This window comes from Camarhynchus parvulus, chromosome 2 (genome assembly GCF_901933205.1).
Source record: "Camarhynchus parvulus chromosome 2, STF_HiC, whole genome shotgun sequence".
In the NCBI taxonomy this organism is placed as follows: domain Eukaryota; kingdom Metazoa; phylum Chordata; class Aves; order Passeriformes; family Thraupidae; genus Camarhynchus; species Camarhynchus parvulus.
In genome coordinates, this window is record NC_044572.1 from 70,024,423 (window position 1) to 70,046,485 (window position 22,063).

Consider the following 22,063-nt stretch of genomic DNA (forward strand, 5'->3'; position numbering starts at 1 on the left):
CTGGATGGGGCTGTAACTGCCTGAGATCTCTCCTTTTTAATACATTTTGTAAAATTACAGCAAAGCATCTTGCCAGATACTCATGAAAAACGCAATAGACTGCAATAAATTGGGAGTTCTGGGCAATTGACCAGTTATGTCAATACCAGGGGAGATAAATCATCACTAAGCATCCTGAGATAAACTCTTAGCGAAACATTATTTTTAGCTGGTCGGTCTTTTTAGTGCACATGTGTAATATATGAACCCTGAAATAAACCAGAACCATAAGAAAATTAAGGTTTATCTCTCCTAATAAAACATTTCTCTACACTTCCACATTACTGTGTTCATACCACAGAGAAGCAGACGAAACAGGGCACAGCAAAGAACTTACAATGGAATCATGTAGCTGCCTTTTTAAAGTTTTTTTTTAACAACAAAGCTGATGTTTACTGTGTGTGAAAACCACCCACTTTCTGAACAGAACAATCTAAAAATTAACTGTTCTGATTGGGAAGTTCATGCAGAGCTGTATCTTGAGCTGCAATCACCAGCAGGAGCTTCTTTGGAATTCAAGAACACAAACTGACAGAAGATGACAGCAGCACTTGGCCATTAAAGACTTAAACTGGTGCCCAAAACCTCCTCTGACAGTGATGACACTTAGCAGAAGTCAGAACTGAGTAGAAGAGCTCTGGTTCTGGCTGTTCGATATATTCTGATTTATTTCTACTGCTTTGCACCACCCTTGTGCCACCTACTTCATAGGTTACAGCAGGTCCCCCTGATTTAAATGTGTGAGAGAAATGTTCTATATGCAAAAACATACAAAGACACACACACTCAGAAGGAGACAGCAAGTTCTAGGGACATTATTGTTAATGATGATACTTGAAATATTTCTACCGGTTCCCAGCCCTTCTTTCTTTGGTGGGACTGGCAAGAGAGGAGATTTACCTTTCTCAAACTGTTCAAATTCCTGAATGTTCATCCACACAGGAAAAGTCCAGAACACAGAACCAAAGAGACATCTCCTGGGCCTTCCAGTTTTCTCCCTTGTGGCTGGAGATGCCACGTCCTACATGATAGTGAGGTCCCCCTAACACAGCAGATAAACAAGCTGAGCATCAGTTTGAACTGAGCTCAGCTGATTTGTCCTCTGCCCTAACTGGAAGACTGTCCCAGGGCCACCCTGTCCTCCCTGTTGGGACATTCCTTCCAATTTTCAGCCTGAATTTTACACTTGGGTAGTCTATGCACACTTGCTCACATGCCAGCATTTCATTGCCCTTTGACTCAAATAGCTGTGGGGTTTGTCTTTTAGCTCCAGAGCCTTTACCCCAAGGTGCTCAGAAGCAGCAACAGTGTTCCCTGGCAGGCTTTGTTTTCTCTCTTGGGTAGACTTAAACACGCTCTTGTTGTGTCCTCTGAGGAGATAAATGCCACAGCATAGGAACGCTCAGTTAAGGTCATTTGGACAGCCTTGGGCCAGATCCTCCATGGGGTGGATGGTATAGCCACAGCTCTGGATTTTCCCCGTGAGTCCTCACGGAGCGGGCACCGTCTGCGATATAGCTCGGAGAAGTGGCCGGGGACTGAGCTGACCCCGCTCTCCCTCCTGCCAGGCTAACTCACCGCTGCCAGCAGCCCTACTCATGAATGGCTTTACGCAATTAAAGCACAAAGTAGCTGTACTAAAGTCCAGAGGGAGTGGGGAAGTTGTTGGATTTACCTCTGCCTGTTCAGGAGCAGAAGGCTGCAGTGAGGCTCCCGGCATCCTATGAACCCTGAGCTGAGCTGTGAGAAGAAAAGAGAGCATGGGGTTGATTTTCATACTTTGCTGAATATGAAGGAGACAGTTTTTGTAGTGGCCTAGCACCTCCAAATGTTAGCAGTACCCAGCCTGATTATTTTTGCATTGTGCAGGGAAGTGTGCTTGAAATCTCTAAGTATACGCATATTTAAATTGAATTCTCCAGCTTATGAGAAAGCTCTGCTATTTTCCATTTCCTGGTATCTCATATATACTGTTAAACTCTCCTGAAATTATGAATTTTGATAGGGATTAACTGGTGTTGTCAGACATGGGAATGGAGTTTGTGAAATTGATGTTTGACAGGAGGAAGTGGAAGGGTGAAATACGCATTCCCATTCTAAAGTTGGATTGATGGCAGCTGTTTGGGAGACAGGTAAAATGAATCAGGGTGGTTTGCAATCTGCAGTTTTCTGACCAGACTCAGGCGATCTTGAGGAGGAATTTTCTGATTACAGGAGTTGGCAACAAAAAATGAGGGAATAAACAGTAATTTATCTGAGATTACTATAAATTACTCCAAACCAAAACTTTTTATACTGAATGAACAAATTATACACTCTCACACATAAGTGCAAGAAAATGCCAGAAGGTCTTGAAACTACAAGAAGACTTTTGAGGACAGTTTTATGTCCAGAGTTACCAGACCTTATCTGAAATCCTCACAGAGGCTGGAGCTGTTGTGATCTTCACTGTCTACGTTTCTGCTGCTGCTACAGCAGGAGGCATCAGGCTGCACACACAGCCCTGGAGTTGACTGAGTAACTGCAGTGGTGCTTGGAGTGTGTTAATTCCTGCTCAGCCTCTTCTGAAATCTGCCTCCCCCGTTCTCACAGATTCCTTTAAAGCCCTCAGGGATACACTGTGCTGTTATTAGATGTTTCTGCAAGGGAAGGGACAGATTATGGGCATCAGCTGATGTCTGTGGTTTTCCTAACTCTTTCATTATGAATGTAGAAGAAAGGACCAGGTTCAGCTTTGATTCATATTGCTGCTGCTTCTGTTCTTTTCTCTTCTTTGTTAGCATTATACCCCTTCATTTCTGGTAACATCTTGGTTTAGTTATAGTTAATAATTATAGTGAATAGACAGTTCAGTGATGGCTTATTTGTTCTGTCTAATTTTTCAGAAATGTCTGCTGCAGTGGGATAGTAAACAGCTTTTGTAGGCACAGTTTTACCATGAACTATACTCAAAGGGATTGGTTTTAGTTTTATCAAATATGCAGTGAATACCCAGTTTCAGTTTTGTTTTGAAAGATATCATTGCAAAATAATATGCCATCATTAAATAGAAATTGCTTAATCCCCAGTCCTTGACTACAGAAAAATTGACTGACAAGTCAGTTCTGGATCAAAAGCTGAGTGCTGAGAAATGCTAGTGTGGGAAAGATTATATTTATACTTTCTCTGCTCTAAGTCATCTTCAGTGAAGCTGCTAAATGTTCATCTGTGTTTCAAGAAGGTATGAATCACTTTAGTGATTCCAGTTAACGTGTGAAGGTAGAGAGGGAGCTTAGAAAGAAAGAATTTAATGTCCTTCAACCCTGCAGAGTGTTAGGGAGCTTACTCAGCTCTCTTCTTTAGTAGTCTGTTTTTGTAGTAAGGGAGAATTTTTCTACAGATGACAAAGCAAGAGACTTATTTCAATGTCAAAATGCTGAAACAAAAGACATTTGCTACTGTATGTGTAATTCAGAGACCAGGAGATGGATGAGCAAAGGGACCATTTCAAATTAAACAATGTAGTAAGAATAACCTTCTTTCTAAAGAGAAATTGAACGTTGTCATATGGAAACTGTTCTCAAAATAATATTTTATCAGTAGGGATTAATGTCATTTTTCAAAATGCTAGGTATGCACCTGTGCCCCTCATTCATATTTGCAATTGTCACAACTATAGGAACCAATTGGATACACAAATAACAAGGAACTGAAATTTTATGCTGATTGCTGCTCCAGCTGTGAACTTGAGCACAGTAGTGTGTGTATGTTCCATGCAGTTGTGCTCATCTTGGCATGTAGGGCCTTAGGGTAGTAAGGTATTTAAGATGGTGCTAATTCAGGGAAATATTTACTTTTAAAAGTGTTCTTATATTGAGGATACAATTAAGAACTGTTCTTGAACAGGGAGTTTTCATTACTCAATGCCTGAAATATAATTTAGAGGCTGTAAGTAATCTTACAGTTGCCCTTTTGTTTAAACATTCAGGAACAGTGGATTCTTATGACCCAGGAAGTTATTTGTACCTACAGCTCCCTAAATAATTTTCAGCAATGTTTGATCTGTGTTTCTGATTCCAAAACCACTTCCATACAAGTAATATCAACACTACTACATGTTCTTCAGCAGTGCACTTCAAAGCACGTCACAAATGAGAGCAAGTGTAAATATTTTCATAATACGGAGAGAGGAGAAAAGAGGCAAGGACCTTCTTGGCTGCACATTAGACTCCTCTAAAGGTGATAGGTACAAATCAGGTCCCCATATTCTGAAAGTGAAGTGCCAGGCTTTGAAACTTCCTTCTTGGTAAGCTGGAGTCCTGTCCCAGCTCCCTCTGGGCAGAATCCAGCTGTGAGGTTGCTCAAGTGACGGCGATTCTCACTTGCAGTACTGGGCCACTTGAATTTCAGTTTCTTGTAGAGCTAACCTGTATTGCTTTCAGCAAGGCAGGGTTTTCCTAAGCCAGCAGCAGCAGTGTGGTGTGGAGATGCTTTGATTACACAAATGTTTCCCGTTTTGACATGCACAGGCTGGGCTCTGTTAGCATTGCAGTTAAACAGTTGGGAGGTGCAGCTTCCTTAGCAAATTTTGGAATCTCTTGTGCAGCACAAACTTCTTGCTTCCATCACATGAAGAAAGAAAGGAAACAGCAGCACCTCTGCTGCAGTTCAAGGCAAGGAGCAGCTGATCATGAGTTAACTGTACAGCTGAAAGCCACATGCAGAGGAACAAACTTGAGGAAAAAGAACTTCAGCTTTGTTCTACCTGGATTGATTACAAGGCTATGTTATACATTCTAGTGTTATATTAAATACTATGTTAAAGTTAAACCAGTATTTTACAAATTTTGCATTTAATTTGTGTTGATACTATTTGCAAAGCCAGACTTTGTAATTGCCAATAGACTCAGCAACACCATACACTAATCCTCTTACTGTGTCTTCAACTGTTCCATTTTAAGCTATTTGTTTTGTTTGTTGCTTTTTTAAGGAAAAAGAGCTTTGCTGCCTGTTAGATATTAATGCACTAAAAGATTCTCTTCCAGAACTTTATAAATCCTTCCTTGTAATTATTTCTTTTTATCTTTCTTCCTCATATGGCGTCTTAAGCCCTTTTTGTTTCAGAGCTCTACAACTCCTCAAGGTACAGTATTCATCACTACTGATAGAGATGGATTAATGGGGATTCATTAAGCTGCAGCCAACACAGTGACTTGAATGTGATGATTTTACATAATGCCCTAAATAGCATGACTGGTGCATTTGAAGTGACCCAAGAGATTCCAACATTTTTGGTATCAGCTTTTCACGAGGTTAGTCATCTCCCATTAATTCCCTTGTAAATATCTTGGAGGAAGGTTAGTGTCTGTTGTTTAAAAGCTGTGCATAAAGGCCTTTCATGTGAGACTGGGGATATGTTTCTGCCATACAGCAGGTTTGGCAACAAAGTTGGCTTAGAAAGGTCATGCCCCTACTCACTTGTCTTTGCCTCTTCGGCATGGTGTGTTGCCACTCCGGTGTGCCAGGATGATGGGAGCAGCACTGCCAGAAGGAAAATGGGAATGTTCTGCATTAAAACAAATTGTGCCTGAAGAATTTCAGGTATCCCTTTAATACAGTAAGAATCTATCACATAAATGCAAGTTATTTATTTGTGAATATCATAAGCACTGAAGTGAGACTAGCCCAGGGGAAGCTAAACCCTCAAAATATGTGTTAGTCATGATTTATCCTAGTATAGAGTGCTATCAACAGCTGCATCTACAGTACTTTACTTGAAGTATAAACATAGATGCACATTATGTCCTTTGAAGCAGTCTTTTAAAATTTATTTCTTCAACACCAAAGGTGTCTCTTGTTAAGAGTAAACACAGAAATCCTCCAAGGAAATTTACAAAATAAAGCCTTATACAATTAAAATATTGGCAGGATCAACTTAGAAGTTAATACTAAAATAGCTCACTGTCACTTCTGTGGCTCCCCAGGCACCCCCCTCAGAAGGGCTTTCAGGGAAGCTGTAGGGAACATATGAGCTTTGATGAAAATGACTATGAATCTAGGAGTGTAGGGTTGGGTTTTTTCTTCCTTAGCTATTCTAGTGACAAAATGCCCACTGACTTTCAGACTGGCAGCCATGAACTTGTGCGCAGAATGACTTTCATGCCGTGCCAGCAGCACATGGATGTGGCTACCAGAGGTGCCTTGGCTTCAGAGCTCCGCCCTCCCTTGCCGGGCTCAGCCACCCCGGCGATGACTGCGCCGTCACAGGGCTGTGACACACTCTTGCGTGAGATTGAGAGTGCTCTTTGAAGTACACTGGAACGATGGGAATGGGCTCGGTATTCATGGGCGAGGCTAAACTAAACTTCCAGGAAAATGACTCTGTCATTTCACCGACAGATCATGTGGCTCCCCGTGCAGTAACCCACAGTGGGGGTCACTGCGGTGCCCTGCTCCGTGCTGTCAGTCTGCAGAAGCTGGCCTGGCACAGTCAGGAAGGGAAGCCATAGGAAAGGGAGAACAGGTAACATTTTAGGATCCTGGTTTGACTGAGGTGAAAGCATGCATTGTTAGCTTTGCAGATGTTGGTCAGGATACACCAAACTCCAGTCGTGTGTGTATAATTGGCATCCAAACTCTTTCAGCGGCAGCATCATCCTGCTTTTGTCTTTCTAAAGGTGTCCTTTGTTGCTTTCTAAGCGCCAAGAACAGATATGAATGCTCTGTGAGACTTCACCTGTTCTGGTCAGAGCAAGGATAAAAAGCAGGTTCTCCAAACTGATTGAATTCTCATTGCTAGGGTAGATTGAGCTCTTAATTTTCCACAAAGCATACATGCCCAGGCACTGTCACTGGTAGCATGTTCTCCAAGGTACCCAGTGCCTGTGACCTAAGCACCCTGCAGATCAAGACATGCCTTGGAGTTGAATTTTCATCAGCCTCTTCATAAGACAGGCGGTGAACCCATTGTGAAAACCCATTGGCGGCCCCCACGCAGTTGGGAAATGCTGTGTTTGAAAGTCAGCCGGATTTTTAGGAACATTGTTTCTGCCAACAGGTACTGATAACCTGCTTTCATAATAATAGCACAAACTTCACCCTCCAGCAACCTGACACACTTCTTTGCCTTGCCGAACAGATCTGTCCTGCACCAGTAGTGGATCTGGAATGCCACACTGCCAGGAACCAAAGCTTTCCAGCATCCACTTTCTGACCAAAAAAAAAAAAAAATGTGGTGCACACTGTGAAGAGTTTTCCTGCAGAATTGAAGAGACAAAGGGATTGAGCTGCCTTGGTACCAGTGACTGTGAGCAGTCAGGCTTTTGAAAGAAGCCCAGGTGGTAGGGTTTTCCATGAGACTGGTCCACAGTCCAGCACACAAGAGCCAGCCAGGGAGCTCTTCTCCACACTGATTGCAGCCAGGCTGCTGGCCAGGGCTCACATCCGCCACGGCTTAGCACAGCTGGGCTGCAGGCCTTTCTGGGTGATAGCCAAGTATTTTGTGTCCTACCATTCTTGGCTGCCCTTTTATGTTTTCTTCATATCAGATCCCAGCATACAAGGAACTTGCAGCAGATTTTTAGGTGACTGCTAGAAACCCATTTATCACATCATTCCCCCACATGGTGGCATTGCTTGCAAAAAGTATCCGCTGATTCCCAGTGTGTCATGTTTTGTCCTCAGGTGCTTTAGCCAGAGTTCTGCTGCCACGAGGGAGAATTTGCCACCAGGCATGTCTGCTCCTCTTCACTTACTCTGAGAATGAATGCTCTTCCAGATCAAATGAACCATGGAGCTCTCCGAGACCAGCAAGCCCACTAAAGATCTCTCAGGGAAGCTGTGTAGGAACATGTAGAAAGCAGCTACCAGAAAGGCTCTAGCGACTCTCCTTCTGTCATCAGTGGTGCAGACCAGCTGTCAGAGGAGTGGTCACGCTGCTCTGTAGTCTCCATGGAGTGACAGAGGTCAGGCAGGCAAAAAAGCAGGCTACTCCATGACCATCCTGGAGGGATGCACTGACTGAAGAAAGCCAAGAAATTTGGACAGCCTCTGTATGAGATGTCCAATGAACATGTCTCACTACAGAGAAGTGTTGGTCAGTAATGTGTGTTATGGTGGATGACCTCTGGGCTTCCTCAGGTCATCCTGCCAGGAGCAGGGCCAACGACAAAGCGAGCTCACATCACCCAAGCCTGGCAGTGCACAAAACCTCAGAGAAGTTCTGGCAGGCTGGAATTAGCAGGCTGACTCACTGAGCCAGGAATCAGTTGTCAATGTGGTCGCTGTTGAACGAGTGTAATGACAGATTGTCAAATACCTAAACAAGAGCTGCTTTTTGGCAAGAGCGGAGATATTGAAATGATTTGTAAATCACTCGCAGGATTTCCTACCTACATCTTTTCAGCAGCATAAGTGGATTAGACTACTGGTCCTTCTAGATAGCATTCTGCTGCAAAGGGGCCGTTACCCCACACTTCAAGGAAAGATGAAAGGACAGTTGTGGTAGATGGTGGGGGATAGCCAGTCTTAGAAACCTATTCCCAAAACTGCAGTGATTGGAAGCTGGCTTTACTCCAGGAGCATGAGTATAAATCCCTCCCAAAGCTCTTGTTTATTTTTATGCATGTATTAGCAGTCCTCTTTTGACTCCTGCTAAGATTTTGGTTGTGATGATACTAGGTAGGAAGGGATTTGGCAGAGTAACTGCACACTGTGCAAAAAAAATTTATTTCCTTTTTATAAGTTTTAAATGTGTCTTTTTTCAATTTAATTGAATATTCATTGGTGTTTATACTGTGGAAGGGAAACCAGCAGCATGTATTTGTGAGTGGATTTGCTGGACAGGGGCTGGGGTTGGTTTCCCACTGCTTCAAACCAGGGGAAATCACAATGGAGTGGAATACACAAATTAAGAGTTTTGGTTAATCAAACTCAATAGTAATTTGGAACAAAGAGAAAGTCTTAGGAGAGTTAGTCCTTACAACACACCCATATTTTTTCACTGCCTCCCTTCCCCCTTTTTCTTTCAGGAATGATTCAATACAGTATCTTATGAGAAACTTAGCAATTTCTAATTGAGCAAGCTCATTGCAGGGAGGTTGAAAATAGATGATCTTTAAGGTCCCTTCCAACCCAAACCATTCTGTGCTTCTATGACTAAAAATCAAGGCAAGAATCAACCTTAACCCTAATACTTTCTTCCAGTTTTAAAATAGTCACCAGAACATCCCTTATTAAAGGGGCTAATTAAGTATAATCCCTTTTTCTTTCTTGTAAAGGTTATTGGAAACCAAACCAAGCAATGTCTTTGTTATATTTTTGCCGAGAAAGTTCCTTCCTTGGCAGGGGAAAGGTAATTGTGATAGCAAGCTGCTTCTGTTCCCAAATTCCCTGATGTGCTGGGGTCATGTTGCATATTTGCACTCTGCTTTAACAAGGAACAACAACACAGACAGAAGGGCTTATTTTTGGTGTCACTACATTTAGAGCAGATGTTATAGGCTCAATTATCCTGGTACTTCAGCTGTAACATTGCATTATTCTCTAAGCTCCGTATCTTTGGCAGAAATTGTTTTGTTGGAAGACACTGCTTTCTGAAAGATGGTGCTCCCCCACTTAGTATAGCCTGACAGCTACCTTCAGTAAGCAAATCTATCATTTTGGATTGCTTCTGCACTGTAGCTACAAATCACATGGAATGTACTGCTGGACAAAACACGTTTTATAAAGTGGAGCATCTGCCCATTATAAGAATATCCAGCATTTTAACGCAGGATCATTAGTCACTGAGAGTAAATTGATAGGTTATTGAGTTCTGCATATTTCAGTCAGCATTCAAAAAAACCCTACTTGTGTAATGCAGGAATATTCTAAGTTCAGCAACCTCAGAGTATATAGTTGAGTATCTCCATATATAACAATGTTGTGAAACAGAAAGACACGTCCGCAGCTCCTGAATCACAGCTTTGAAATGCACATGACAATTACTTCATTTTGAGGCCAATGGTGATGAGCTCTGTCAGCATGGCGAGTAATTAGAAGAAATAGGGATCACTTGACTCATCTTTTCTTCCTGCCTTTGCCAGGTCGTTAAAGATACCATTTTCACCATTTAAAGCTTATTCCATTCCATTATTCCATTCCATTTACTGCATCATATTGTTCTGGAGTTATGTTTATGAAAAGGGACTCTACATTTTTAATTTGAAGTTTTTTGTCTTTGAAGCAATAAAACCATTTCTAATGCTTTCTGTAAAGGTGATGTTTTTTAGAATGCGTAAATTGAGATGAAAATAACTGAAAATAATGAGTCAAGCCAATAAAACTAGCAGAGGAGTCAGCCAAATGGTAGCTCAAAGAAGGCAGATCACATATTAAAAAACAGTTGAATAATTTTCTTTTTAAAATCCAGCTAGACATGCAATTCCTTATCTCTGTCACCTAACATTTGCCACATCTTCTACTTTATGAACACATACACTTTGCTTGGTAAAAAGGCAGAATCTTTCACTACAATGTATAGCAAGATATGGCAGTTTTACACTATTTCTCTTATTAAGTAGTGTTATAACAAGAGGGAGCTTGTTAAAATTTCATTATTTTAGTAGCAGCATTCTCCAGAAAAAATACTCATATATTTCCTACAGTTGGACTGTATGAACAGTTTATCCAACAGTTACATATTAATTATTAATCACCCAGTGCTTCAGAAGCCACCCTGTGGGTCTCTAGTGCAGGAACTCTACTGCTTTTGCAACCTAATGATATGATTTTCCCAGCTGCGGTGTTGCAGTGCTCAGCCAGACGGAAGGCTGATGACAGAGGGAGACATAAAGTTATGGGGATGCCTAAGGTTGTACCTCACCTTGCTTGGAGAAGGTTATGAAACAGTAACCCAAACAAATTCAGCAGGCAAAATACAGAAAACTAGTTAGATGACACACTATGGTTAGAATTGGAGCGGGCATATGTTTTAGGTGGGATAGGGATTATTATTCTGTATAGGGATTAATGGAAATACTTGAAAATAAGCAAATAGGAAAGAAGATCTTTTTCTCCTGTGTTCCCCAAGAACACCTTTTCTGACTTCGTGTTTAAGTGGCAAGCCTGAGAAATGTGATTTGCATTATCAGTACACATTTTTGGCTGTACATGTTTACCAGTCAGGAAAAAAAGATTGATTTCTCATTCTCAAGCACATTTATAATGTCTGTGCAAATGAATGTAGGGCATATCCCGGCTAGATCAATATTTATGCAGCCTACTTTAGAAAGCAAGGGAGTTGCTTCTGAGCAGCAGGGGATCTTGTAATTTCTTTTCCTATGGTTTCCTCTTTTCTGGTTTCCAGTGAAATTTGTTTGCATAATGCTCCATGCTTGCTGACAATTAAAGGGAGTTTTCACGGAGGCCCCTCCAAAAGGCTGAGCTGCTGCTGGCACCGAGGCAGCGCCGGCACCTGGGGAATGAATCCCTGGGGTGGAGGGAGGTGTGGGTGAGTCCGTGGAGCTGCAGGCCAGGCCTGGGGCAGCAGGATGGCCCCGGGGAGGGTGTGCTTGTGACAAGGGTGTGCGAGGGCGGCGAGGGAGCACAGTGCTGCTCCCCAAAAGGACAGCTGGCAGCAGAGCTGGTGGCTTCTGCTGCCTCCCTGCAGCCCCAGCACCAAAGCCACTCGGCTTTGGCTTTGCACACTTCATTCCACTTGTGAAAGAGCAACAATTAATTACCCTAATTAAAGCCAACTGCAGAATATCGAATACTGTGGTTTGTTTCGTTCTTCTAGGCTCACCTCTTTCGTGCACACATTCCCCATGCTGCTGTCACAGCTAATCTCCTTCATTCATTTTGAAATGGTGGGCAGGGGGCCAGGGGAGAGCGGAACACATAATAAATCAAAAGGCAGTAGCAAAACATTAAAAAGAGCCAAGCTCCCAGCAGCATGCCGGCATCTATGTTTAAAAGGATCTTCCTAAACAGCTGTTTTCTCACAGCACAGCTTTCATTTTCTTAATGCTTAGGAGGAGGCAACTTCACTGACCCACAGGCAGAAGGCAGCATTTGTGAATACCCTTTTCTTTTCCTTCTGCCATATTTACCAGAATTTTCTTTTCTTAACCTGACTTGAATAAACTCAAGGGCCCTCAAATGCCCGTAGTAATGCAAGTTCCTGCACAGTGATGGAAATTAATTGGGAGATGATAACAAGTAACTTTTCAGTATTGGTATCTTCTGATTGAGTGTCAATTTTAATTTGCCATCAAATAAAATACACTTTATGTATATAAAGTATTCCCTGCAAGCATTGTCCTTTTTTTCTAAAGAAGCTCCTCCATGATGCAAACATGACAACCTCTAGGCTATTAAATCATCTTGATTTCCATGGCTATAGCACTGAAATGCAGCATTAGCAAATACAATATATTGAATGCCTCTGTAGTAAATAATTCTATTTTTTTCAAGTAACTAACTAAGCAATAAGAACCCTGTCAGTTCTGTGTTGACAAAGTATCTTAGTTACCAAGTAACTATAGAGATGTTTTCCTTATGCTTGACGTAATTATCAAAATGCCTTCCAATAGTTGGTGAGAATGTTAAGGCTGAAAGAGTAATTCCTGGAGTGTGGGTTGCTGTTCACAGGGACATGCAAGTCAGCTCTGCACAGGCCAGCTATGCACACACAACTAAAAAGATCTTCAATGTATTTCTTCTTGCCATCAGTCCCTTTGGAGCAAACTGGAACATATGGTGCTGCCCTGTACATCAGGTTTCAGATTTGGTCAGCCTCAGGCACAGGGCCAGAAGAAGACACAGACACAGACATCCTAGGGATAAGTCACAAATTACTTTGTTTCTCTTAAAACTCCAGCTTAGGTAAGGGCTTAAACTCTGTGTTGGCTTGTTCAGAAAGGGGGGTGCAGTTGAAAGTATGTGCAAAGCTTGCTCTAAGAGCCCCCAACCCAAAAGGATACTGGTTTTGCTACTTCCCTGATCGGCAGGCAAATCTTTCTTCACGGTGCCTGGCCTGTGCTGTTTTAGTACTTTGGGGTGGTTCAGACTTTGCTCTGGTGCTGTTAACTATCTGCAGATCTTGACTCTCTGAAGCCTCTGGCAGACCCCCCAAAGTTGGATGTGTCCTATGGCCTGAAGCACATGGACTAGTGCACTGTGGTGAGGGACGTTTCCTACTTGGCATTCATGCTGAGTTCTGCATGGGTGATTTTTCTCCTACAAGTGATGTGGAACATGTAGAATTTCAGTCTGAGCTGTGCTCAATGAAGAATGAAGGCTGGAAGGGATCCCAGCGGGATATTTACTGTCTCTTACTGACTTAGAGTATTATAGATACCATACAGAAATATTACTTATAGTACATACAGAAATATTACTTATAGTATAATGTCGACAGTAATATATAAACTCTACCCATGTTGTTCCAACAGGTTGTCTTTTAGATATGCAGTGACAGAGGCTCCATCACCTCCATGCCTGGCTGCTGTCTGTCCTCTGCCCCGCTGCCCTGACCAGCTCTAATTATTTCCCAGTGACTAACCCGAAACCGCCTTGCTGCCCCATAGGCAGAGAGCAGAATAATTGCCTTCCTCTTTGCAGCCCCACGTGTTGAAATGCCCTTCTTTCCTTCTTCAGGCAGAACAAAGGCAGTGCCTTTGGACTTTCCTCATAGGTGCTGTTCTCCAGGCCTCCTGCCAGCCACATGGCTGCCCTTGTGTCTGGGTGCTCTTGTTCTGGGAGACCCATACCCCAAAACCAGCCTGACTTGCAGCAGAGAAGAGGAAAAGGGCTTGTGCCTACACCTTGCGAGCCGTTCCCTCGTTGGTCCATCCCAGTGTGGTGTTTGCCTTTGTCTCAGGAACACGGTGCTCCCAGGCCTTAGCTCACAAGCCAGGTTCCTGCCCAGCAATCTGGGCTACTGCCTGATTGGATTTGTCCATTGTTCCTGCCTGATAGCACCATCTCATATGAGCCTGTCCCCGTTCTGAATTGCCTCCTGTGTTTCCCCCCACACCAGCACAGCGTCCCCTCAGCAACACCAGTGACGATGCCAGCCCTGGCACCAGCGTGCCCTGCTGTTCCTGGTACAGCCACTGCACCTGCTGTCACTCACCCTCTTGCTACAATTTGCCAAGCCTTGTGTAAATTTGACAGCCTCCTGTAAATTTCGCTCATTCTTATGATGAGAATGGCATCAGAGGCACAGTCAAAAGCACTTGGAAGACAAGATACGTGACATGGCATCTCCTTTCTGTAAGACTGATGGCTGCCATAAAAGGAAATAAATTTGCTTTAGCTCATTTAGTGCTCATTCCTTTTATCACCAAGTGTGAATTAGCCCACATTTGATTACTTGCTCCAGGATTTCCAGGGCATTGACATGAAGTTGGCCAGTTTTTTCCTTTGCTCTCAGTTTTAAGGGAGAGCATTTTTTTATTTGGCCATCTCTGTACAAAGTCACAGTTTGACTCATCCTCCATCATGATCCAGAGGTGCCATTAGCCAGGTCTTCAAGTATCTGAGGTCAAAGTATAGCTGCCAATTTGCAAATAATTAACTTCTACATGAACTCTTTCCTTGTTAGAGTCACCCATCTTTCCCACTGGTGCTTCTGGTGTTTGTGTTACCTACCCACATGCAACTGGTGTTTGGGGGAAGAAAAGTAGAAACTAAAGGCACTAAACACCTCCTCTACAGAAAGGAGCACGATGGAAGCATTCCTGTTTCAGGAATTAGAGACCATAGAATCATAGAATGGGATTCCTGATGTGATTCACATTAGAATGTGGTTCCTGGTGTCCCTTGATAATCCCCTGTCTTGCCCCTGCATGTTGGGCCAATGTTTTGTACGTGCTCGCCTTGCCAGGTGTCCTCTTTCTGGGCATTTCCCTCCTGTGCTGAGAATGGAAGATGCAATAATTAAAGAATAAAAGATTTTAGAAAGCAAATAAGTGAGTCATGCCCTGGTGTCTCACTGTAAGTGTCACTGTAAGTAAAATAAAACAGTAAATCAGCAGATTTCATGGAAACAATGTGGTCCAGGCTTTGCTCATGGAGGCAGCACAAGAGACCTGTGCATTCACAAATCTACACGGACGTGGCCATCCCTGGTGCACCATGTCCCACCCCAGCTCACAGGACTGATGAGGCCAATTTCTCACAGTGCCACTGAAAGGAGTTGGTTCAGAGTGAAAAACACTTTCCTGCAGCATAAATCAGCCCTGCAGAAACTTGGTGCTCAGCCATACCATTAATGCCAGAGCTGTTGTGCTGTTTTGAACCTGGGGAGCAGGAAAACACCTCCAAGGCAGCCCAGGGAGAGACAAGGAGAGGGTAACAGGAATGCCAGGGTGCAGGTATTTGACATAATCTTTGAAAAAGGCCAGTGGATGCTCTCTACCACTCTACCCACTATTTCTTCTTCCGCTTTGGCTGGCCAAAAAGCACAAGCCAACCATGTTTTGTTAATAATGAAGAAAAATGGCTCTTTGTTGACGGAGCTGCCACTGCGCATCTCCAGAAGTCCCATGAGCAGCTCTGCCTAGGAAAGCCATGCTTGATTAAACTGAACCCTGGCTTCTGAAATACTGGAGCAGGGGCTGTTGTGGGACTTCATCCAATATAACTGTGTTTTATTTTTATTGCTCCTCATCTGTTTTCCCTGAATTTGATAAGGCCAGAGAGCACCTTGGCTCAGCAATCTCTGCTCTCAGCAGGAGGAGGAGAATCATGCACTGAATGACTTTACTGAGGTGCCTGTCATGTAAAAACCCTTCTGCCACCTGGAGTCCTGCCTGCACCCACTTTTCTCTCTCCTTCATGAATATTTATGGTGGCAAAACTAGATATAGCATGAATTAGCATGGAATTTTAAAATTACGCAATGAGCAATCTCATATAGAATGAGGTTCCTTGGCAATTCTTCCATATAGTTATGTCAGTAAGATTCGTGCCTGTGCAATTCCCAGGGTGAAACCATTTTACTTTTTTTCTTTTGTTTTTTTTTTTAAGGAGGGATAGAAGATTTATGTGATTCTTTGCTGGTTTCCATTCCACTGTAAAATTATGATAGTGCCCTGCCTCTCAATTTATATTTTCCTTTGCCTGCATATTGCTTTCATCTTCCTGGGGTTGTCTGTTGTACCTTCCCTTTTTGTGTTTCCTTTTTTATCTCACATCTAAGATCACTGTTTTGTCATGAGACAGGGTCTTCCTCAAAAATGCATCAATAATAGAGAAAAAATGGAGGAGACAGTCAACGCTGTAGTAGGCAAGAGGAGTAAAGTAGGTTAGGCAGTTAGCATTCATCAAATATTTAGTGAGCGCTACAAGCTGAGGCCAGCTGTATGGGATCTTGATATGTTTTCTCTTTGTACAACTTGCTTAGTCCATCACACGAGTCCCTGCAGAGCACCCCAGCACTTGCCCATGGCCCTGACCTACATTTTGCACGGCGTGTGTGCCCGTCTTTCCCCAGATGGCAAAGCCCGCCTTGGAAGAGGGTTTTGCTCCCATTCCAAGGCACCAGCAGCCGTGCACAAGCAGAAACCCAGCATCTGGCCCCTGCTCACCCTGGCCATGACATGAGCTGCTCTTGTAGGTAAACATTTCTAAGGCCTTACTGTAAAATGTGTTTCCCTTTTTCTTATTCAACCATTTTTTCATTCTACTTTTTTCTTCTTATAGCAGACATTGCTCTGGGAGAAGCCAGCATTTCCCACTGGTAAGATCAGCTGAGCTCACATAATTTCTCTAAGCCACAGTGCTGGAAGGTTGGGCTTGTCTTGTGCTGGGGATTATTTTTTCCCCCAAACACTAAGGATTAAAGATATTGTCCTGTAATGTCATGGGAATGGTTAACCAATTCAAAAAGGCTTTAAGATTCCCAGGGAGATGAAGCCACTGTGCCACATCAGGCTTTGTCATGGCACCCCCAGTGTGCCAGAGGCTTGCTGGCCCGCTGGGTCCACGCAGTGCCCATGGCCTGTGGGGCCAGGTCGCTCCTTGTGCTGTGCTGCGTTACAGTGCAGGGGCCTGTGCTTGTTCAGAACCCCTAAACTCAAAGACAGACGGGGACAAACTGCCTTGCCTCATCCCTTAAATCCCTTCCCACTGCCAGGCTCTTTTCCCCCAGCATCCTGGTGCAGGTGTGCTGCTTTACTCAACAACTCTTTGCTGGCACGTGGGTTTCTCTCTCTTTACAGGGAGGCTGGGGCTCCTGACAGCTCCTGCAGTTTGCCTGCGTGCCCCTATCCCCCCTCACCCAGCTGCCTGCCAGGAACCCACACACATTTTTGGCTGCCACAGCCCAGACTCCAGGGGTCCTGCTTGGCAGGCACCTGCTGAGTGCATCCCTTTGCTTTTGCTTTTGTTCCTCAGGGTCCCTCCGTACCGCAGCTCCCTGCCTTGCAGCTCACAGAAACACAAGGCTGCGGGATAAGCAGCCAGGGCTCAGAAACGTGCCATGATTTGCCAAAATTGCCTAACGAAGCTTAGAGCAGCAACTTCAGGCACTTGCAAAGCATGTAACAAAAGTAGCACCCTTAGGCAAATATAACCCTAATTTCTTCACATAATAATTAAAAGGGCAAATTTAGGAGAAAATATTAATCCCTGTCCATAGAAGACTTGCTTTTCTCTTTTACTCCAGGCTAGAAATATCAATGGAGTTAAACATTTGTCGACACTTGCACAAGCACAGCCAGAGCAAGAGAGCTGAGTAAAGGCAAATCTTTCCAAAAGAGAAGCCAGAGCCTGCTGTCGCTGGCAAGATGCAGGGTTCGAAGGAAATGAAGATGAGTGAGATTGCGAAACTGAGATGCCTGCACTTGCAAATTACTTGTAATGGCTCCAGAAACAACTTGTCTAGTGCTGTTGTTTTACCTTTTACCTACCACTAGGTATGCACCCCAGCTCATTTACAGGGTTGTATCGAGACATATAATTTGTTTACAGCTCGTTAATTGCCATTATAATAACAATAGCATGATACATGCGAAAGCACGCTGGCGTTTTGACGGTAGCATGCAGCAGAGCCTCCCGAAGGCAGCTCATTGCTTGCCCGGACTATTTAGTCCTATTAGGAGTAATTTCGGGGGCAGATTGGGGAGCACAATTCTTCCCTTTGCCACAGACAGAACACACACAGTTCAAACTTGTTTCCTTCCTAATTGTGGGTGAGCAAAGCACAGGCACTGTTCTTTCCATTTGGGTCATTTAGGGTTTGAAAAGGAGCTAATAAGGAAGCCAAGGAATTATAACACGAGGGTGGTTCTCTAACTTCTTCCATCCTAGTTGTAAGACATGCAATTGTCGAACTTCTTTTGCAGCAGGAGCAATGCCTCCTGCTTCCAGCAGATGATCCTAAGCCTGGGTACCAGCTCAGAGGTTACTACTTTCCTTTGGCAACATTCTTAGGCTGACCCCGTGTGCGGGGGTGACAATGGTGGTGAATCAGCTCAAAAAACAAAAGGGACAAAAAGGAGAACAGGAATTGTATTGCTGGCTCAACCTCAGGTACTAATGGGAATTTGGCTTGCCTGATGCAGGATGCAGATTTTGACTGGGATGCCATGAATCCTGGTAATGTCCTCTGCTGGCATTTGGTGCTTCTGGAAAAAAAAACCAGCCCAGATCTCAGAATTTGGAAAGGGGCTTTGCACTTTTTTTATCTTAAGAGGAGTTTAAAAACTGCAGGTAAGTAAAAAGGATTCAAAGCTTTTACAAAATATACAGACAACTATTTCTTTTCACCAGCTTTAGTAAGCATAGACAGGTTCTGACTGAGGGGTATAAATGCTCTTTTTTGGAATGGAAACATTTTTCCTAGTAGTTTACTTTTCTCTGAACTTGTCATGAAGAGCAGAGCAGTTGTCAGCAATGCACCCAATGAACACAAAAATATCTTGGATAAACTCCATCACAAGATTTTGCCTTTCGAACATTTTTCATTGCAGTAATCACTGTTTGCCAAGAAATACCAGATATAAAGAGAAGAGGTTCTGCTTGGTTCAGTAGTAGATCTAGAACAATTATTTTGTGGTTACAGAAAAAGCCTTGCTGTTTTCACTGTGTATCTTGAGAAAAATTCTTTCTTGCCAAGAGATTTTATGAGAAGCACAGGCTGTGCTATAAAATCATGCTGTATTCTTCATTTAATCACAGGGAGCTGATATAAAATGCAGACACTGAAAGCAAGAGATGAAATCTCACGACTTTGTGTGAACCCACTCTTGTGGTGGAGGAGAACTCCTGACTTTGGTTTTCACTGCAGTGATGTGCAAGTCCCGACAAACACTTTCAATTCATAGCATCTGCACAAGTTTCATGCTACAGCTCCAGAGCCAAGTAAACATCATATCACAGCAGGATATGATGGATTTCCCATCCTTGTGACATCAGCTCCTTAGCAGGGCATTTAGTGGCTGAATGCTTCAGTCATGAGTGTGGCCTCTTTCTTGGTCATTTTTCCCAACCTAACTCCAGTACCAGGCTCCTTCTGGCTTCCCGTGTAGAGCAGAAATCCATTTCTGTTTTCCCTGGAGCCATTACCAGATCTGTGTCTGTGGCCAGGGCTGCCTTGCAGGGGGTTTCTGCAGCAAAGGGAGAGGCACCGACACCGACTGCGTCAGCCACAGCACATTTGCCAAAAGCCTTGCAATGTGTTTTATGCAGAGAAAAGTTTTCAACCCTCCTAGTCTGGTCTTGTGAGGCTCCTAGCTGAACTTAGGTGTCTCTGCCTGGAGGTGGTTGTCCTCTAGAAGAGTCTATGGGCACATGGCAGAAGATGGCAACTTCATCTGTCTTCCAGAACTACCCAAGGTGCTACAACTGCAAGAGATATACAGCAGGATTTTTCCAGAAGCATCTGGAAAAATAATCTAGGACAGAGCTCACCAGGGCTCTTCTAGATCATCCCTCCTTCTATGAGCCAGATTAACATATCTTTCCTTTTTCTTCTTTTTCCCTAGGATGTGCTCCTGTGGCAGCATGAGTGGCACTGGATACATCTGGTATATCTTGAGGAAGCCAGGTTTGATAAGGATTGCTTTTCAAAGTGGGAAATTTAGGTTTTACTGTGACCACATGTAGAAGTGTGCTTTTTGGAGTTGTCACCATCATCCGATGCACTTCGATTTTACTTCCACTGTGACTTTTTTCCCTGAGCTCACAAATGGTGTCACCATGGAAAGCTATTAGGCACCTGCATCTTCCACTGGAGCAGACACCACGTATGTTCAGAAGGGTTATCTTTGTTCCCTCACTTATGCCAAGCCCATTAATCTTGATCCAAAACAAATTAAAATGTTATCATCCATACTGGGACAGTTGCGGGGTGGGGGTGTCCGTGTAATGTACCAAGCTTCCACTGTTTAGGGTGTGCTTTGTTACCTGGAATAAATTAGTTACAGTTTCCTGATCTACAGTACAGGATCCAGCTGTTGTGTAAGTCTGGAAAAGCCTTCTGTTGTTACTCAACATGGTTGGTATCACCCCATCTATGATACAGCCGTGCAATCAAAGCTGTGTTGTGAGCCCGGGTGCGTTTGTGCACCCGCACATCCCTCTTCCTGCCCCACTGTGTGCAGACACACACCAAACACCACCTGCTCGTTTGGGCACACAGGGAACAATCCTCTTTTTCCCACAAACTGTGAGGGAACTGAGGTCAGAAGCTGAAGCAGCTTTGTGACAATGATTTTGGTTTGAACTGCACAGGTGGATGCTGTTTTACTCACAGGAAAAACCAGCAGCCCTTGCCCCAAATTCCAAATGGCCACACGTTCTCTGCCTAAAATGAGCCTTGCAAATGGAAACATGGCTTCTGGACCAGCTCTGCTCTCCACTCCTGACATTTTCCATCTGGGATTCATAAACCCTGGGTCATTCCCATTTATGTCACATGAAAAGAGGAGGAAAAATCCTGCTCCTGCTGGCCACACGGGAGCACTGGCCAACCTTTGTACCCGGGGGCAGCAGAGGTGTCGCCATGCAAGAGGTTTTGCTCCACCCAGAGAAGGAAGCGAGTCAGGTGCCACTGTCCGTGAGCACGGTGGGGTCACTGGTGCTGCCCGGGGCTGTGGGACAGAGCAAGTGCCAGCTCTGCTGCAGCCTTCCCTGGCTGATAATATGAGAGTTATTTACTCTCATCAAGCTTAGAATTTTTCTTTTTTTGGAAAAAAAATAAAAAAGAGGAAACACCTAATATGTGTACCTTCTCCCACACAATGCTGTGGATGTGCACACAAGGATGAAGAGCCGTGCACAGAGTGAGAGAGGCTGTGTGTACCCTGCTGCCAGCTGCTCGCAGCAGCTCAGGACTCTGGCACCAGTCCCAGAGCCTGACAAGGCATTTCAGCTTTGTTGGAGCCCTTGGCTGCACATCACCAGAGCCCACTCCGGGTCACTGACATTGCTGTCTCTCTTTACAGCCACAGACCTCAAGCTGTGACCAGTATCTCCAGACACAAAGTGTGGACACCACCAGCTCGTGGCAACACAACTCCTCATAAGGACCCTCAGAGAAGAGCAATAAAGATCAGAGCTCATCATTTTACAAACATGTAGGGACCAGTCCTTATCCCAGACCTCTTGCAATGCCTCACAGGAGAAAAGGAGAGAAACCCCGGCAAATGTCTCCTGACAGTATTTAAGTCCTCAGCTCCCAGGCTAACTTATGCCTTCTGATTTCAGTGGAAGATCTGGCCTGAGCGACACAGTCACACTCCAAGTTGCACAGTGGCAAAGAAGACAGCAATCCTAAATCTCCTGAATCCCAGCCTTGTGCTCTTTCTTCCCAAGTTCATGAGTGCTTAATCTCTGAGAAGCTTATGCTAAGATTTTCATGTTTGTTTAAAGTTCTAAAACAAAACCTAATCACCTGCAGGCAATCCTATGTGGCTTTTTTTTTTCAGTCACAGATGCAAAACAACCTTAAACCTGCTCTGCAGATCTGCTGACACAGAGGAGATTAAATGCTATTTTGCTGGTCTTTTTAAACCCCTTATTGATTTTTTCCTGGGTTCACGTAGGGTTCACA